Here is a 17,019-nt window from a genome sequence, read left to right as displayed (position 1 = left end):
GCCCATCCTGAGAGTGCTTTAAACTCACACAATCCCTTTCATGACCATCTGGGTTTGATTACTGTACAGGGTTCCTTTAATTCTTTCTATGGAGAGTTTAATCCTGAGTGCTTATACATGAATGACTCATAACATGCATAACACTAGCACCTGTTGTCACAATACTTTTCTTTCTTACGCTGAAAAGTCGATAAAAGTATTCCCATAGACTAGAGAAAGAAAAGTAAAATTTACTTTAATTATTCACATTCAAGCCCCCACATTAAAGAGACACCTGTCAGCATTTTCTGAAAGAAGCTGAGATCACCGTTTTCTTTGGGCCTCTGTCCTGATACCTGGTCTCGCTACGGATGTTCACTTTTTTCAAAGAGATAAAATGTGTGCCTAGAAAATCTAGCAGTTCTAATAAGAAGCACACAAACAGCCATGTTGTCCTTGTCCACCACTTTGTACAAAGACACAACTGCAGACCAGTAGGCTTCAGATGACATTGCAGAGATGTCACATCTCCTCCTGAATGCTTCAGGTCCAGCTACTCCTCTAAATGACCAGGACCTGTAATGAGACACTTAATTATTAAGCATTACTTCTACAGTATCATACATGTGCATGAAGATTTATATCTATATAAGAGACATGATTCTTGCCTCATAGAAATAAGTGAGCTTACTTTTCCATTTAAGCAAAATTCCATTTACTTGGACATGACAGGTCTGGTTGGACCTACTGCTTGAAATAATCAAGGTCTCAATATCAACCTTTCTATTAGAAGGGCTCTCACCATGTTCCTGAATAATTCAGGCGATTATGGTTCCTGGATTTTTCTTGTGTGCGTCAACGTACATTAGAGCATGATAAGAGTATATGATCTAAATGAGTTTTTGGTTCTTCCAGAATAGAGTGATTTGTATCTTTTAAGACAAAGTTTTTGTCTTCAATTGGTTAATTAAGATACTCAGTTCTGACACCCTAGTGGATCAATGTAATGATAACAGCATATCATTTTAGTAGCTAAATCCACTGAAACAAGGGGAACAAATGGGTGCTCACAGTTTTGAAAATCAGGACATTCTTTTAGGCACCCAAATATGGATTTAGGAGTCTAAACTTCAGTATACATTTAAAAAAAATCTTGGCCATACTTTTTAATAGTGGCAGTAAATTTGTTGACTACTACATAAAAGCTAGATAATAAATTTACTCTCATTATTATAAACTCTTCCTTTGCAATGGCTTCCATTTTTCCTTGTTATAAAAAACAAAACAAAACAGGGAGTTTGACATGCATGGTCAGAATTCTCCTCCTAGTCTAACCAGTACATCCAAAGACTTCTTTGGGAGTCTTTGCTGACTCATATGGCTGTAACTAACAACAACTTTTGTAGTGATCCTTACTTTGTGTCAGATCACATCATCTTTTGCAAAGGAAATACTGAAGCCTGTACAGGGTCTGAATAGGGGGGAAAGGGTTATTTTCAACCATATTATACATGGTTTGTAATTAGGTATATTCAGTCCATACACATTCTAGTAATAATTTGGGATTTCAGAACAAAAGCATTTCAGAACATATTTAAGTGAATAGATTTTGCGTGTGTGTATGTGTGTGTGTGTTTGTGCGTGCACGCAATATAGCTGTGTTTTTAATAATTTTTTATTTTATTCTTTCCTTAGATAGTGCTCACCAGTGCATCCACTAGATGGCTCCATGCTAACATATCTGTCATTACAGGAAGTGCCGGATTACAGAATGTTACATTACCTAAAATAAATAGTCTTACATAGTATCCTATTACAGAATTTACTCTGGTATAAGAAATTCAGTTCGCCAGCAGATAAAAAATTTTGAAGCTAGAATGAGATAGAATTGGCTGTGTGCAAAGCTACTTAAAATGCAAGAAACTGTTTGCCTACTCTAGAAAGTGGTTTTTGAATAATTTAACTGCATATTGAGAGAGGCCAAAATTTAAAATATACACAGAAAAGCCTCCACTGTTTCCTTATGTAAAGCCCAAGGTGTACATAGGAAGGGGGCATGAAGCATGGGTAAAAGATTTTCAAACACTGTAGGAAGAAAAATCTCATGCAAATAAGGTATGAGGTAAATCTGTTTGCGGATAGTGAAACCTGCTGCTTTTTAAAAATAAGACAGGAACAAACAATTTAATTCAGTGGAGCCATAAGAACAGTATTTTCTTTCTTATTATTTAATAAGAAAATGTATTTCACAGACTCAGCTAAATTTTAGTTGGGGTAATTTTTATTTTAAGGCTTGAACACAGGTGAGTATTAGAGGAAACCATGGATGGCCTTTTGGTCAAAGCACTGACTTGGCAGTTTAAAAAATGTGGATTTGGTGCTTGGCTGCGTTGTAGATGTCCAGTGTGTCTTTGTGCATGTCACTTATTTAACTCTGTGCTCAATTCCCAATCTGTAAATTGAGGTGTTGTAAGAGGAGAGAAAAATAATGTTTATGAGGTGCTTTGAGTCTATGTCAATGGGAGCCATATAAGTTCAAAAATAGAGGTTAAGACCATGGTTCATCAAGATACTCAAGCAAATAGGGCCGACTTTAGGCTGATTCCCCAGAATCAGGCCCCGTGCCCACGCCTAAGAGGGCCCCACGCCTTAGGCATCTTTTTAATTTTTTTTACTCATCCGGCAGCGGTCCAGGTCTTTGGTGGCATTTCAGCAGTGGGGGGTCCTTCAGTGACGCAGAAGACCCAGAGCGAGTGAAGGACCCCCCCGCCACAGAAGTGCCACCGAAGACCCAGACCGCCGCCGGGTATTTGAATTGGGCCCCGCAATTCCTAAAGCCAGCTCTGCAAGCAAATGTATAATTTTAAGCATATAAACAGACCCTTCTTAATCAATGAAGATATTCCTGTGTTTAGAACTTATATACAGGGGTGAAAGTAACTTAAAGGACTTACCAGTACAGAGGGTGGCTGGGGCCCTGTGTGTGGGTGTCTCTGGGCCTCTGGAAGGTGCAGGGTCTTGGACAGAAGAGGCGGGGCTGGGGACAGACTCCCCCAGCCAGCCCTTCAGCGCTGCCCAGCCTGTGCTGCCCAGGGATCTGGTGGTGATTTAAAGGGCCCGGGCCTCCGTCCGCTGGTGCAGTAGTGGCAGCGGCTGCTGGGAGCCCCGGACCTTTTAAATCACCGGGCCCCAGGACAGCTGCCCCTTTTGACCCCCCAGCCCATCTGCCACCCTGCCAGTATGGTCGGCTGTGTACCGGCAGCCACTTTCTTACCAGTACGTCGTACTGGACCGGCTTACTTTCACTTCTGCTTATGTACATATTTAAGTACCATGATGAATGAAGAACTAAGCAAGTAGATATGCTATCCAGTCCATTTCTGGGTGACAATATCATGTATCAATTAGCATTACAAAGCATGAGCCTGGAGGCTGAATTATTTCAACCACCTAGAAGTATAACACTCATTCTGAAATGCTGTGCCCGCAGTTCACTGTTGCTAGTATGAACTAGAAAGCAGACATAAAAATATAGACTGCACCATTCTGAATGTTATTTATTGATAGACCTGTGTGTGACACTCATCACTAACCTCAGCATTCACATAACTGTATTTGTAGTCACTGCTCACCAGGTCCTCCTAATCCAATCTTTGTGTTTGTTACCATCCCTTATTCTATGTTGTCTTACATACTGATCTGGACACTGACTCTATGTAGGTGGATACCTCTGACTCTAATGGGATCTGTTGTAGTTGCAAGGTCAGAGCCTTAAACTGTAAATTCTTTCTGAGATGGATGTTGTATTCAATTTCTCTTTAGAGCACCATTCACATTTATGGTACTGTAAAACTAATAAAAATAGATTTTCATTCACATATGTCTAATGGGACCAGTAATACTTCTCCTCATTAAGACTGCAGCAAACTGCAGCCAACTGATCTGTCCCTGAAGGGTCTAACCAGAGACCTAAGAAGAAGGGCTGAGAAGAATTCCTGAGAAGAAGAGCTGTATTTATCACTCACACCTTTGCCTCTTTCAAGATCTCTCATAAGATTGCTTAGCACTTCCCATTATAAGATCCTGGTGCCAATTGCTTATAACTTTGCCAAACTTGAATTGTTTGAGGGAAAAATTTCCATGCCAGCTATCTGCCTCAGGTTGATTTTTTTTTAAACACATCAGCCAAAATGGTTCGGTTGTTCCAAAGATGATGCTAGGGAAAAATACATCACTTTGCAATGTTAAAAACATCTGGTGACCTTTCTTTGAGATGCTCTAGCTTCCCCTTGTTTTGGAGCAGGAACTTGAAAATTGGCAGCTGGGTGTCCTTTGTGTCAAGGATGTGTCTAATGCTGTTTCAGTAAAAATCCACCCAAATCTGGCCAAGTTATAAGTCTGAATAATCTCAATGTGCACATGCTGAGTAGAGACATCTTAGAATTCATTAGCTAAAATCTCAAAAGTCTTTGCTCACTGTGCACGCTCCAGCCCCTCACTACTGCTGACTAAAGCTGGGCAACATTTTTCAGCTGAAACATTTGCTTTGTCAAAAATGCAGATCCAGTGACACAAACATTTTTTGAATTCATGTCAGTTTTGCAGAAACGTTCATGTAAAAATTAAGAAAAAACTGAAATATTTCGTTTAGACATTTTTGAAATGTAATGTTTCAATTTTTCAGTTCAAAATGACCTTTTTTTCCCTGAAATTGCCTTCAATTTTATTTTACAAAGTTCAGAAACATGTAAACACACAGCAACAACATCCCCTCAACTTTTTGGAATTGTGAGTGAACTGAAAAATCAATTATCTTCACAGCTCTAGTGTTGACTAGACTCCACATGGACCATCCCTGTGGCGGGACCAGGTACTAGAACTGAGAGCAGGAAGACAGTATTTCCTATGTTCTCTATGTTTCCCCATACCTCAAATACAGATGGGGAAAGAGCTGGCTCAAGAGAAATACTCCTGGGGCAATTCTGCACCACTGCGCAACACAGAATTTTGCATTATTAATGTTCTGCACACAATTTTTTCCCACAGAATGGGTGCTGCAAAGATGCTAGGGGCTGCTGGACCCATCATACCCTGGCTCCCCAGCTTATAGTGCACTTGTGCGGGAGGCCTGGGCTGCCTGCAGTTCCTGGAATGCCCTGAAAAAAGGAGGTGGTGTGGACCGCTGCCCTGCAGTGAGCAGAGTGCCTGGCCTTGTGAGGATGGATTCTTTGTGGCTCTGCACACTCTGGCTGCCAGGCCTGAACTTCGTCTGCCCTGGGATGAGAGCAGGCTGGGGAGACCTGGCTTTCAAAAAGTGTGAGGAAGAGTGGGGTTGTAGCATGTTCTGCTGTGGCAGAGGAGATGCACATGGGGGGGGGGGCATTTTGAGGTCACATGCCCCCCCCCGATTTCTGCCAGGGTTTGTCAGCCCTGCTCAGTCACATGGTGCTGTCATGCCCCCTCCCTGTGCGGCAGCTGCTGGAGCCTGCAAACTGCACCCTTTGGGGAGAGGCAGGAGCAACAGCTGGGAGCTGCAGGGAGGAACCGTTGCTTTCCAGGAGGGAGATGGAAGTTAAGGGTCAGGGCCTGCTGGAGGAGGCATGAATCAAATTGTTTCTGGGGTGGCTGAACCTTTAAATTGTGCCCCCACACTATGAGCAGGTATGGGTCATCTCTGCCTGGTGGGACACTAACGAAGCTGTGTGGAGCGGATCCTGTGGCTGGGTTCTGGGAAGGAGTGGGCACGGGTGTCTGGCCTGTGTGGGGGAGCCTGCGCAACCTGCTCCAGCATTCCTGAAATACTTCCTCCCAGTACACACATGCTCTTTCAGCATCCCCAATACCCCCTCCCAGTACATCCCCTCAAATACCCCTCAAAGGCCCCCTCCAGCACTCCCAAATACCCCTCCTAGTAGACACCCTCTCTCCAACTCCCCCCAAATACTCTTTCTCAGTACACACACACCCCTCCAGCACCCCCCAAATACTTCCTCCAGAACCTCCCAACTGTTCCCAACTCCACCTCTCTCTCCTCCCGGCAGTGGGAACTTGAAATATGGGAACCCTGTAGGGGCAGGGTGAAAAAACAGGAATCCACTAAAATAATGGAGAGGCAGAGTTTTCCCCCAAGATGTGACCAGCTGGCACATGTGTCACACCCAAACTGAGGTGCCTGACAAAAACATAACAGAGAAACAGGAACCGGGTTGTTGCATAGGCGCCATCTCTGTGGGTGGTCCAGCTCTGGAGCACCCACTGGGAAAAATTAGTGGGTGCTCTGCACCCACCAGCAGCCAAGCTCCCCGCCCTGCCCCACTGCCTCATCTCGTCCTCCACTATTGCCCTAGCCTCCTCCCAGAGTGCTGCATCTCCACTCCTCCCTCCCTCCCAGTGCTTGCCACCGCCAAACAGCTGTAGCAAGCACTGAGGGGAGAGGGGAGGAGCGGGAACGTGGTATGCTCAGGGGAGGAGGCAGGGAAGAGGTGGGCCAGGGCGGGGATTTGGGGAAGGAGTCAAATAGGGGCAGGGAGGGGGAGGAGTTGGGATGGGGACTTTGGGGAAGGGGTTGGAATGGGGGTGAGAGTGGGTGGAGCTGGGGAAGGGGTTGGAATAGGGGTAGGAAAGGGCAGGGAAGGAGTGGAGTCAGGGCTGGGCTGGGGGCAGACGAGGGTCGAGCACCCTCCGATGCTAGAAGAAGTCGGTGCCTATGTGTTGTTGAAGAGTTTCTTTAATGCTCTACTTGTTGGGGAATCTTTTTTTGTTGCCTGTATTGTTACAGACATACATGCTGACAGGTATTTTGAAATAACTTACTAAAATAATTGAAACTGGTGTGATTATATTGTTATTTTGACAAATGAAATATGCAGAATTTTAATTTTTTGGCACAGAAATTCCCCAGGAGTAGAGGAAGGAAAGGAGTCGATTGGGAAAAGGAGCCTTGTGAGCCTGGGACCAGACCAGTAGTGGTGGTGAGTGACTGTGATTCAGAGCCAGTGGTGATGGGGAGAAGTTGAAACTGGCTGAGCAAAGAGATTGAGACAGGAAACCAGTGGGAATGGAGGAGACTGAGACTGGATGAGAAGGCTGGGGACAGGACTAGGAGTCAGTTGAGGGTGAATAGGTAATAGGAGTAGGGACGGGCAACTGCAGAGGAAGAGAGAGACATATTGGATGAGGAGCTGGGAGTGAGGGACTGGGACTGGCTAGGCAAGGAGATTGAGGACATGGAGTTGGGGCAGGTGAAGAACATAGGAACTCTATGGCAGAGGAAGGGAGGGAATCCAATTCTCCAGGGCAGCATTCAATTGGCTTAACCATGAGACTATCCAAGAGATGGAGATAGCCCATTGTGGGCCCTCAGCAAGAATATTTTTGCCCACCCCCAACACAGAATAAAAAATAGGAGCCCCTCTTGAGCTGCTCAGGGCCCTAAGCAATTGTTTATTCTTCTTGTACCTAGTCCCAGCTCTGGACTATCCTTTATGTTCCTGCAATCCCCTGCTTCATTCACTGTACACCTTTCACCTCCTCCAACAAATGAAGCAGGGGTCCTATAGGCTACAGTCTCCTTTACAACACAGCCCTGATTCATTCCCCAGAGCATTGTTCCTTCTGTGTTCTGAACAAGGCAAGGATTCTGGGAGGAAAAATAGTGTGTGATCATGTAATTGAAGACAATCACATTGTACATACACAAGGGAGTTGAATTAAGGTTGCACAGGCCACCTTAGTTCTGCCATTTCCTAACTTTTGAGTGCTTGATTTTGCACCCTTAATAATGTTCTTTTCATGTAGCTTTTGTGAGTAATATATATATATTGTGTGTACAGGGTCTATTATGCCAAAATATAAGGAAACAAATACTGTAGAAGTCTTATTCTCCTAGGCTCATTTTATGTTTCCCAGTATTCAACAAAAAGAATAGAATTAAAATTGATAACTTTTTATTAACTACTGTAGCTATTAAATATTTCCTCTTTTTATATTATAGCATTTGTTCAGTGACATTAACTGGGCTCAATGAATGCTTTCATACCTCAATTTACTCCCCAGAAGTACAACTGGTTCAGCACTCTGGACACAGCCAGCCTAAACTAGCAAAACAGCTACTTGTACTTCCTTTTTGTCTGTTTACTTGTAGCCTGTACTGCATATCTATGGAACATAGCTTTCCAGTAATTACCTTTGCGAGAGCTCTGGCTGTCATAAACAGAGTGTTAAGGGTTAATGTCTCTTATACCTGTAAAGGGTTACAAGCAGGAAACTGGACACCTGACCAGAAGACCAATCAGAAGACAAGATACTTTTAAATTCGGGTGGAGGGAAGTTTGGGTGTGACTTCTTTGTTTTTTGTTCTTCTCTCGGGGCGTCTGAGAGAGACCAGACATTACTACAGGCTGTCTAAGTTTCTTTTCAAACAGAAGGTAAAAACCAGGCAGTTTAGGCTTTTTAATTGTTTTACTCTATTTGCAATTGTGGATCTGGCTGGTTAACTTTTATATGTGTAGTTGCTGGGAATATTCTGATTTGTATTGGTACTGGGGGGAAGTCTCTTTCTGGTGTCTGTAAGCTATAGGACCCTGTAAGATTTACATCTTGAAGTTACAGAGATAATTCTTTACTTTTTCCTTTTTTTTATTAAAAGATTTCTTTTTAGAGAACATGATTGATTGTTTTTTTCTGTTTCCAAAAGCAAGTCAGATTATTAATTTACTTCTCTGCTAGCTGGTTATAAGCAGAGGGAAAGGGTTTATTTTTTTAAACTGCAGCTAGAGAATTTTTTTTCCTTGCTCCGTCTAGCTGTGCATAGGGAGGGCTATTAAGGTTTAACGATGGTCATTTGTTAAACAAAGCAGCCTTAAGTGGTCAGCAACGCACTCCAGCCAGAACACATTTGTAAATGAAAGACAGTTTCTTTTGCTTTTTAACTCTTTCGGGAGAGGCTAGGAAGTTAAAAGGACTCTGTTGCTAAGCAACCCCAGGAAGCCAACAGAGAGCCAGCAGTTCAGACAAAAAAACACCAGAGGGCACCCCAACACAAGAAAACAGGAACCATGACTTCCAAGGCAAAAATGGATGCAGAGGCACAAATCAAAGAAGCAGACCACAAGCGACAAATGGAAAAAAGAGAAAAAGAGGTGGAACTGAAAGAAAGGGAAGAAAACATCAAACTGGCAGCCCATAAAAGAGAACAAGAAGCCAAAGATGCAGCCCACCAACGAGAACTGGAAAAACAACAAAAACAGAGTGAAGAGAGGGAAAAAGAGAGAAAGCATGAAATGGACTTGGCATGAGCCAGGCAGGATGCTCCAGGCAATCCTAACAACCCTGCGCCAATGATTGTTCCACATCACAAGAAATTTCCCACCTTCAAGGCAGGTGATGACACTGAGGCCTTCTTGGAAAATTCTGAAAGAGCCTGCCTTGGGTACAGCATCTCTGAAGACCAGTACATGGTAGAATTGAGGCCACTGCTCAGTGGACCCTTAGCAGAGGTGGCGGCTGAAATGCCTAAGGAGAAAATGAACAATTATAAACTTTTTCAAACCAAGGCCAGATACAGAATGGGGATATCACCTGAACATGCCCGTCAGCGGTTCAGAAACCAAAAATGGAAACCAGATGTGTCATTCCCCCGACACGCCTACCACATTGCAAAGAATTATGAAGCCTGGATATCAGGAACAAAGGTTAACAATCTGGACGAGCTGCATCTCCTGATCCAAATGGAGCAGTTCTTAAATGGTATTCCTGAGGAAATAGAGAGGTACATCCTAGATGGGAAACCCAAAACGGTAATCGAGGCTGGGGAGATTGGAGCCAAATGGATGGAAGTGGCAGAAAAGAAAAAAGCTACTGTCAAGGGGAACGAATACCCCAGAGGGCACACCGACAATAAACCCTACAACTGAGGGCAGCCAAAGACTCCACCTACAAACCAAGGGAAGCCACAGACTTCCTCTTCTTCCACCTCACAAGTCTCCAGTAACCCACCTCGACCCAGTGACCAGTCAGCTGGAAGATGCTTTAAGTGTAATGAACTGGGACATATAAAGGCCAACTGCCCAAAGAACCCCAACTGAGTGCAGTTCATTACACCACCATCACACCAAAGATCCCCAGACCCAGATGCCTCTGAAATACCTTTGGAGCGAAGGGAAATTTTGAGAGTGGGCGGAAAGAAGGTTACTGCGTGGAGAGACATGGGGGCACAAGTGTCAGCTATCCACCAATCCTTCGTCGACCCCAAATTCATCAACCCAAAGGCCCAAGTGACAATTTACCCCTTCATGTCACAAGCTGTAGACTTGCCTACAGCTGAACTGCCTGTCCAGTACAAAGGCTGGTCAGGAATGTGGACTTTTGCAGTCTATGACAATTATTCCATCCCCATGCTACTGGGGAAAGATTTGGCCAACCAAGTGAAGCGGGCCAAGAGAGTGGGAATGGTTACACATAGCCAAACCAGGCAAGCTTCCAGACCCATTCCTGTTCCTGAGCCGTCCACAGAGGCCCCGTCTGTGTTACAAAAGACCCAGACAGAGGTAGTGGACCCGGATCCCATGCCAACAACGGAAACAGCCACAGTGCTTCCAGTCCCAGACCAGGAACTGGAAAAGCAGCCAGCACCAGAACCGTTGCCAGCACTGACGACAGTGTTTGCAAATCCATCTTCAACCCCAATGCCAGAGGGTGCCAGTGAGCCTGAACTGGCAGAAGCAGCAGACAACCACACCCAAGAGGCTCAGCCAGAGCCTGAAATAACCCCTGGTGCACCAGCGGAAAGCGGCTCACCAGCAACGGAAACAACCCCATCACCTACATTGCTTCCAGAGGGACCAAGCCCAAGTCCACAGTCTAAGGAAGAACTGGTGTCTCCAGCTTCAAGGGAACAGTTCCAGACTGAGCAGGAAGCAGATGACAGCCTTCAGAAAGCTTGGGCAGCGGCACGGAGCACCCCACCTCCTCTCAGTTCTTCTAATCGATCCCGGTTTGTGGTAGAACAAGGACTTTTATACAAGGAGACTCTTTCTGGTGGACACCAGGAAGACTGGAATCTGCAAAAACAGTTGGTGGTTCCAACTAAGTACATGGAAAAGCTCTTAAGCTTAGCCCATGATCATCCCAGTGGCCATGCTGGGGTGAACAGAACCAAGGACCGGTTGGGGAAGTCCTTCCACTGGGAGGGGATGGGCAAGGACGTTGCCAAGTGTGTCCGATCTTGTGAGGTATGCCAAAGGGTGGGAAAGCCCCAAGACCAGGTCAAGGCCCCTCTCCAGCCACTCCCCATAATTGAGGTCCCATTTCAGCGAGTAGCTGTGGATATCCTTTCCCAAAAAAGACACCCAGAGGAAAGCAGTACGTACTGACTTTCGTGGACTTTGCTACCCGATGGCTGGAACCAGTAGCTCTAGGCAACACCAGGGCTAACACTGAGTGCCAGGCCCTAACAGACATTTTTGCCAGGGTAGGTTGGCCCTCTGACATCCTTACAGATTCAGGATCTAATTTCCTGGCAGGGACCATGAAAGAACTGTGGGAAACTCATGGGGTGAACCACTTGGTTGCCACCCCATACCACCATCAAACCAATGGCCAGGTGGAAAGGTTTAATGGAACTTTGGGGGCCATGATACGTAAATTCGTCAATGAACACTCCAATAACTGGGACCTAGTGTTGCAACAGTTGCTTTCTGCCTACAGGGCTGTAACACATCCCAGTTTAGGGTTTTCACCGTTTGAACTTGTGTATGGTCACGAGGTTAAGGGGCCATTACAGTTGGTGAAGCAGCAATGGGAGGGGTTTACACCCTCTCCAGGAACTAACATTCTGGACTTTGTAAGCAACCTACAGAACACCCTCTGACATTCTTTAGCCCTTGCTAAAAAAAACCTAAAGCATGCTCAAAAAGAGCAAAAGGCCTGGTATGATAAACATACCAGAGAGCGTTCCTTCAAGGTAGGAGACCAGGTTATGGTCTTGAAGGCGCAACAGGCCCATAAAATGGAAACATCATGGGAAGGGCCATTCACGGTCCAAGAGCGCCTGGGAGCTGTTAACTACCTCATAGCCTTTCCCAATTCCTCCCTAAAGCCCAGAATGTACCATGTTAATTCTCTCAAGCCCTTTTATTCCAGAGACTTACAGGTTTGTCAGTTTACAGTCCAGGGAGGAGATGACGCTGAGTGGCCTGACTGTGTCTACTACAAAGGGAAAAAAGACGGTGGCGTGGAAGAGGTGAACCTCTCAACCACCCTGGAACGTCTGCAGCGGCAACAAATCAAGGAGCTGTGCACTAGCTTCGCCCCATTGTTCTCAGCCACCCCAGGACGGACTGAACGGGCATACCACTCCATTGACACAGGTAATGCTCACCCAATTAGAACCCCACCCTACTGGGTGTCTCCTCATGCCCAAGCTGCTATAGAACGGAAGATCCAGAACATGCTACAGATGGGTATAATCCACCCATCTACCAGTGCATGGGCATCTCCAGTGGTTCTGGTACCCAAACCAGATGGGGAAATTCGCTTTTGCGTGGACTACCGTAAGCTAAATGCGGTAACTCGTCCAGACAACTATCCAATGCCACGCACCGATGAACTATTGGAAAAGTTGGGACGTGCCCAGTTCATCTCTACAATAGCCTTAACCAAGTGGTACTGGTAAATACCGCTAGATGAACCTGCCAAAGAGAGGTCAGCATTCATCACCCATGCAGGGGTGTATGAATTTAATGTGCTTCCTTTCGGGCTGCGAAATGCACCCGCCACCTTCCAGAGGCTGGTAGATGGTCTACTAGCAGGACTGGGAGAATATGCAGTTGCCTACCTCGATGATGTGGCCATCTTTTCAGACTCCTGGCCCGAACACCTAGAACACCTGGAAAAGGTCTTTGAGCGCATCAGGCAGGCCGCACTAACTGTTAAGGCCAAAAAATGTCAAATAGGCCAAAACACAGTGACTTACCTGGGACACCAGGTGGGTCGAGGAACCATAAATCCCCTACAGGCCAAGGTGGATGCTATCCAAAAGTGGCCTGTCTCAAAGTCAAAGAAACAGGTCCAATCCTTCTTAGGCTTGGCCGGGTACTACAGGCCATTTGTACCACACTACAGCCAAATAGCTGCCCCACTGACCGACCTGACCAAAAAGACCCCGCCAACAACAGTTAAGTGGACTGATGAGTGTTAAAAGGCCTTTACCCAACTTAAGGTAACGCTCATGTCTGACCCTGTGCTAAGGGCCCCGAACTTTGACAAACCATTCGTAGTAACCAGAGATGCATCTGAGCGTGGTATAGAAGCAGTTCTCATGCAGGAAGGACCGGATCTCAACTTCCATCCTGTCGTGTTTCTCAGCAAGAAACTGTCTGAGAGGGAAAGTCACTGGTCAGTCAGTGAAAAGGAATGCTATGCCATTGTGTACGCCCTGGAAAAGCTATGCCCATACATTTGGGGACGGCGGTTCCAGCTACAGACCGACCATGCTGCGCTAAAGTGGCTTCATACTGCCAAGGGGAACAACAAAAAACTTCTTCGATGGAGTTCAGCTCTCCAAGATTTTCATTTTGAAATTCAACACATTTCAGGAGCTTCTAGCAAAGTAGCTGATGCACTCTCTCGTGAAAGTTTCATAGAATCCAGTAGTTAAAAAGTGTTCTTAAAATGTAAAAGTCTGTTAGTTATATTCTTAGTAGTATATGTAAAGGTGCATGTGTTGTATTAATCTGGTTATTTTTGAGTTCTAGGAAGAAATCGCCGCCAGTGAGATTCCCCACTGTCTGCGATTTGGGGGGCATGTCATAAACAAAGTGTTAAGGGTTAATGTCTCTTATACCTGTAAAGGGTTACAAGCAGGAAACTGGACACCTGACCAGAAGACCAATCAGAAGACAAGATACTTTTAATTCAGGTGGAGGGAAGTTTGGGTGTGACTTCTTTGTTCTTCTCTCGAGGGATCTGAGAGAGACCAGACATTACAACAGGCTGTCTAAGTTTCTTTTCAAACAGAAGGTAAAATCCAGGCGGTTTAGGCTTTTTAATTGTTTTACTCTATTTGCAATTGTGGATCTGGCTGGTTAACTTTTATATGTGTAGTTGCTGGGAATATTCTGATTTGTATTGGTACTGGGGGGAAAGTCTCTTTCTGGTGTCTGTAAGCTATAGGACCCTGTAAGATTTACATCTTGAAGTTACAGAGATAATTCTTTACTTTTTCCTTTTTTTTATTAAAAGATTTCTTTTTAGAGAACCTGATTGATTGTTTTTTTCTCTGTTTCCCTTGTTTTATCCCAGAGGATTGGGATAACTCACCAGGACGGGTGGGGAGACAGGAGGGGGAGAGATAAAATCTCTCTCTGTTTTCCTTGAATCTGTTTGCCTCTTTGTGGAAGGGAAGGGAGATGCTTCTCTGTATGATGATTTAAGAGGTTAGATCAGTATCTCAGGATAGCCCAGGGAAGGAAGTTCTGAGAGGGGGAAGGTGGGGGAATGGTTTATTTCTCATTTTAAGAACCCAAGGGATCTGGGTTCTTGGGGTCCCCAGGGAAGGTTGGGGAGGTCAGAGTGCCCCAAAACACTATATTTTTGGATGGTGGCAGCCTATCAGATCTAAGCTGGTAATTAAGCTTAGGGAAATTCATGCTAGTATCTCATTCCTGGACTCTAAGGTTCAGATTTGAGAAAGAATGCTATGACACTGGCCATGAGCTTCCAGCATTCCATTGAAACTGTTATTCCCATATGAAGAAAGCATGATTATCACCACATAAGAGTTTGAGTTGCTTATTTAATACAATTCACACCTTTGTATTTAACTTTGTCTTGGCAAACATTCTGAAACCCACACATGCTTCAGTAAAAAATCTTCAGCCCAATGGGCTTAAATGTTGGTGCTTGATTTCCAACATTATACAAAGTCACTTTTTTCTTTTGCAATATGCAATTTCCCCCCTTGTATGTGTACCTGTGGCTGCATTGCTTATTTTCTGCAAACGTCACTATTAGCAAATAAAGGCTAATAAAGCCATAAGCAAAGCTTTTCTTAAAAAAAGATAGTTGTATCACAATAGTACCCAATCTGTGACAGGTGCTATCCAAACAGTAACATAGAATCTAAGCGAAAAAGCAAGAATCACAGGGTGAGTAAGAGGGTTAAAACAAAAAACCAATTTGTCTTTATATAAATATCAATTATCCCCCAACTATCTGTCTACCTGGCTATTGTTAGTTGTGACGCCTGTAAGACATTAACCAACTAATGAGATAAGCAGATGTGGGGATTTTTATATGCATACATGAGCTTCCGTTGTATGCTGGGGAAGAGGTATAAGGCAGCAGTTTTGTGGGTTATCTATGGGACTGCATCCCAGAAAATCTGGTTCCTGGCTCTGACACAGACTCTGGTTCCTGGCTCTGACACAGACCTTAGGGAAATCATAGAGTCTTTCTGTACTTATATATAGCAGGGGTGGCCAAACATAACAACCTTCCGAGCCACATACAATAATCTTCAGAAGTTCAAGAGCTGGGTGCACCTGCTGGGGCTTGGGGCTTCAGCCCTGCAGCAGGGTGACGAGGCTCAGGGCTTCTGCCCTGCGGGTAAGGAGGCTTCAGCCCAGTGCATCTTATGGGGCTGAAGCCCCTAGACTCTCCTCCCTGCTGGGCAGAAGCTCCTAGCCCCTCTACTGGGCAGAAGGCCTGAGCTCCTCGCTCCAGTCTGGTAGGTGGAGAATGTGGGGACTCCTCGAGGGGCTCCGTGAGCCGCACTTTAACTGTAAAAGAGCTGCATACTGCTCATGAGCCACAGTTTGGCACGCTCGCGCACACACACACACACGCACGCACGCACGCACACACACACACACACACGGCCTCCTGGCCCTGGCCCAGATGAAATCAGAATTACTTGGTCTTTTTGTACTAGATCTATACTTCTGAAAGCTAATTGAAATTATCCTCTATTTTAAATAGTAGGAACATCTAATTCAGTTTTGAGAGGTGCTGAGCCCATAGGCCCAGAGCTTCAAAAGGTATTGAGGTGTCTTACTCTCATTGAAATCATTAGGAGCTATGTGGCTACAAACCTTTGAGAATCTGGGACCCACAGTTTCCATTGCCTTCATTTGGAGTTGCAAGCGGCCCAGCATCTCTGAAAGTCAAGTCCGCTGTACATTTGGAGTAGGAAGATTTGAATTCTAGCCTTGCTTCCTCAGAACTTCAGAGTGACCACGACATGTATCATAGTAATTGACATGTCTTGAGTTGCTGTGGATTTATTTCACTAATTACCCACCTTGTAGAGTGGTTGTGAGGCTTAATGTATGAATGTTCTCAGGCTCTTCAAGATCCTTGGGGAAAAAGGCACAATATAAATGCAACATGATCACCTTCTTCTCTGGGTTTGGAACTGCCCTCAGAGGGCTTGGGGTCACTCTTTGGACCTAACTGATTTAGTTTGTATGAAGATTTAAATTTTCCTCCTTCACAAAAGAGGCTGAGATTCTCCTGAATATTTAGTTCTTGTACAGTCATGAAAAAATTGTGAGAGTGGCTGAATTTCTGGTAGGTTATTTTGCTAGACAAAACTTAAAAATTAATTGAATTACTTAATTTCAGCCTTTCTAATAAATATAATTCCCTACCTAGTGAAGAATGCCTATCTTCCATTCCTGCTGCTGTTGCTTCCGAAGACCTTTGAGTAGTAACAAAGATGTGGTATTTTCCACACATTCTAGCAGAATTCACTGTAAAATTAATTCCTATCAGTATCTCAGAAGTTTCCCTTCTAGCTCTTTTTGTGAGTTCTCCCTTTTCAAAATCATCTAATCATTTCACACAGTAGTCTTGAGCTCTTTCTAAGCCCAAAATGGTTATGGGCTCATTCTGAATTTACCTCTGAAAGCTACTGAAGATAAACAAGACATCTGCCAAAACATGTCAGTTAAATTTTATCATATTTGTTCCATGCCTTGTAAATTCTGCCTTCCTTATCTGCCGTTTATCCTTGTTGCAATGTCAATGGTTGGATTAGTT

General features: G+C 44.7%; 1 protein-coding gene across 7 annotated transcripts in view; it reads left to right on the top strand.

Annotated features, from left to right (window-relative positions):
• The window catches only part of RBIS (ribosomal biogenesis factor), a 366,698-nt gene that overhangs the window by 156,719 nt on the left and 192,960 nt on the right, over window positions 1-17,019 (top strand). Inside the window, exon 2 of one of the 7 annotated variants that reach the window (XR_007772633.1) lies at window positions 13,001-13,022. The exons of 3 other annotated variants lie outside the window; for them this stretch is intronic. The gene's annotated coding sequence lies outside the window, so the exon portion shown is untranslated. Of the gene's footprint in view, window positions 1-11,581; window positions 11,609-11,941; window positions 12,413-12,681; window positions 12,832-13,000; window positions 13,023-17,019 lie in introns of those variants that run through there. 3 more of the 7 variants (XR_007772634.1, XR_007772636.1, XR_007772637.1) reach the window with 3 other exon arrangements.

This window comes from Gopherus flavomarginatus, chromosome 2, assembly GCF_025201925.1.
Source record: "Gopherus flavomarginatus isolate rGopFla2 chromosome 2, rGopFla2.mat.asm, whole genome shotgun sequence".
Classification (NCBI taxonomy): Eukaryota; Metazoa; Chordata; order Testudines; family Testudinidae; genus Gopherus; species Gopherus flavomarginatus.
This window is presented reverse-complemented; position numbering and strand designations above follow the sequence as displayed.